The following is a 3,648-nucleotide window of genomic DNA, read 5'->3' as shown; positions in this document are numbered from 1 at the left end:
AGAGGGAGCTCTTCTTAATATTTTGACACCAAAATCATGTCGATACACCTTACCGACTGCGAGTAAAGCCACCCACGCTTTAACTTGACAGACTGTATCTACGAATAAAGTGGTTGCAGTTGATAATCCTATTATTAAAGTTTATGCTGTGTCATGCTTTGTAACGTATAGATTCATGCTACGATTATCCCCCAAGATACGATACTAAATATTCTATGAGCAGTATACATTCAGCGAGTATACTTTAGAAAATCATACGCATCGAACATCCGCGCAAAGCGGAAATGAAGAAGACCCGTTCTCATATCATAGAGTGGGGATGTCCAGCCAATCACAGCATAGTGCGCTCGGCTGCCAAAAACAGGAAGTTTAGCTAGTGATCCCATATCTGAAACGAGGTACACACTCCAACACTAGCGCAGATCTATGTCCCTGTAAATGTAGTAGGAGACAATGTACATGACTGGGTTGCGCGCGCAACCCATTTCTCCTTTTCTGAATTTAAAAACTCGAAGGTGCGCGATTCCTGTTTGGAAAACTTTGGCGGTTCTATATATATCTCGATCCGCTTTGAAATACATAAAATCAACAAATTGGGATTTGAATGTTTTCAGGTTTCGATGCTTCGATGTTGAGGTTATGTTTTTTGAAGTGTAGAATATTATATTCATACTATTACATAGATTATTAATGTTAATATTATAATTATGATTTATTATAATATTCATATTAATATTTTGATCCGCATTTGAAAAATGAAATTTTTTTTAACGGGAATTTGACAAATTTGTCGAAGAAAAATCTGTCCACGTCAGATTTTAGCAGTTTTTGAATAATTAGTGGAATTGCTTTATTTATCAATTATTCTTTTAGCTTGCAATGCATAATTCAAAATCTGTACTGTAAGTAATCAAAAGTGAATAAAAAGATTTGACAGAACGATTTTTAATCAGTTCAAAATTTAAGAATACTCAGATTTTAACGTTAAAAATAAATGGTTTCCATTTTAAAGGCTTAGTCATTAAATAAATGTGACCGTGTGTCTGAAAGTTTATAAACTATTTTCCAGTTAAAAGTAACTTTATAATAATATATTCATAATTAAAGGATTTTATTAAATTCAAAATATTTCTTCAGTCTAAAATGTTCAAATTTAACCTATTCAACTCTTAAATTTTTCATTAAAAAAAGATTAATTATTGAGTATTTAGCAATATTTGAATTTTCATTCCAGACAAATGAATTGAAAGGAAATATTTAAAAGTAAAGAATCTGTAACTAAATCATGCTTTTTTAAAATATTTTCTTAAAATATTTTTAAAAATGAAAAGTGATTTCTAATTTTCCCAGCAATCCTGAGAAAATGTTTCTATTTTTTGGAAGCCTTTCACAATTCTTTAGAATAATCTATTTTTTTTTAAATCTGCGAAAATCTACATTTTGTTTTATATTAAGATATCATTTCAAGTTTTACTTTAAGTTTAAGTCTTCTTAAAACTTTTACATATCTCTTAAAATTACTCAAGAATTTCAAAAATAATTTTAAATTTAAAACCAACTTAAAACAACTTCTAGATTTCTCAATATTGTGAAATAAAATTTTAGAGCATTCCTAGGATGTTTAAACTATTCAAAAAGAAAATAATTGCTTATAATTCATTAAAATTATATAGTTTTGAACATTTTAAAGTTTTGGGTTCTAAAAACATATTTCTTAAAAGTGTTTTTTCTTTTAAACTATTAATATAAATATTTATAGATAGGTAACACAGATAGATTTATAATACAAATATTTACCTTTTTCTTTTTAGTTTAAGCAGTATCACACACTAAATAAAAACTTGGACAATTTTTGGATAATTCACATAATCATTTAATCAGTTTTTAAAATTTGAATATTTACAACATTGTCAAAAATTTCTTTCCATGAAGTCGGTTACATGCATGTCGTTTTATTTCCTTTAAAAGACAAAATATCATTCACGCTAAAGAATTTCCATCCAATGGAAACAATTCCAAATTGGTAGATAATTTCCATTTTACATAGGACAGTATTAATATTAATATTTTTTCAACTATTCTGCATTTTAAAGAAATGCAAGAGATTGGCGATTTTAATAATTTCAATGTTACGCGCTATTAATTCCTTTGTATGCAACAGAATATTAATTTCGTCATTAATACTATTACGCCAGATATATTTTATACTTATATTTCATTGCATTATAATGGAATCAATAAAATATATAATTAACTATATATGATATTATGATTAAAATAATATTACATCAACAGATATTAATATTAACATTAATATTAATTAGCTGTAACTGATTGTGCTGGAATTTTAAGCGTTAGAAGTTGAATTTATCTATGGAACCGAAAAAATTTAAATAGCCTTTCGAAATTAGAAAATTTATTTATGAGAATCATTTGAAATAAAACAATTACAAATCATAAGTACTAACATTTACAAAATTTTGCATCAACGATTTTCAAAATTGCTGGCAATTTTAAGTCTTAAGAATCGAAGCCCCAAGTAGTCCTGAAAAAAGTATAATATACTTAAATTCTAGGGAGCTATAGTTTGTAATTGTTTAATTCCAAAAGATTCTTTAAAACAAATTTCATAATTTTGAAAGTCTGGACATTATTTAAATTTTTTTGGTAAAATAGATTAATCCAAAATCAAAGTTTAAAAACTGCTGCAAAATCATTTACAGCCAGTCAATATTATTATTAATATAATTACAATATAGAAGAAAATACTGATCTAGAGGAGTAATATAGCCTAAGGACAAGAGGAACTGAAATAGAGACATATAAATATATAATGGTTTAATGATTTCATTATTATCTGTTTAGGTAAAGATCCTAAGAGAGAAAATATGCAGCTTCGTTTTATTTGAAAATTGAAAAGGGCAAAAAAATATTGTACAAAATTCTAAAAGTATAAAATCAAGACAATAAATTCTGTTCTATTTTATATATAATATTACATACTTAATTATATAATTTATTTTCATTATGTACAATAATATACACAATATAAAGTATACAATATAATGAACACAAGATAATATACAACAAAATATTAATCACGTTATTAATATTCTGATATTGCATATATATTTTTATTTTTAAATTGCGCGAAATATTCAAATATCATTAAAATCGATCGCGATGTATTCAAATCATGAAAGTCGCAAATTTCTTGAATTTCTTTAAAATCCAGATCAAACTAGAAAAAGAAGACATAAATAAAAGATATAAAATAATACAATTATAATATTAACACCAATAACATATATATAATAGTATTAATATAATATTTTACACCGGAAAAAACATAACCTCAAAATCAAAGCATCGAAACCTGAAAACATTTAAATCCCAATTTCTTGATTTTATGTATTTCAAAGCGGATCGAGATATATATAGAACTGCCGAGTTTTCTGAGCAACAAGCGTGCACCTTGGAGTTTTACAATTCAGAGGAGGAGAAATGGGTTGCGCGCGCCGCCCAGTCATGTACATCGTCTCCTACACTATTCGCTGTGAGCCGCGCTCGTGTCGCCACCTAGCGGATTTGAAAGTTAATATCGGGCGTGTGTATTTACATGAGACTACATGGGCAATAATACAAAAA

Source organism: Belonocnema kinseyi, chromosome 10 (assembly GCF_010883055.1).
Source record: "Belonocnema kinseyi isolate 2016_QV_RU_SX_M_011 chromosome 10, B_treatae_v1, whole genome shotgun sequence".
NCBI classification, from domain to species: Eukaryota; Metazoa; Arthropoda; class Insecta; order Hymenoptera; family Cynipidae; genus Belonocnema; species Belonocnema kinseyi.
Note: the sequence above shows the minus strand (reverse complement) of the source record.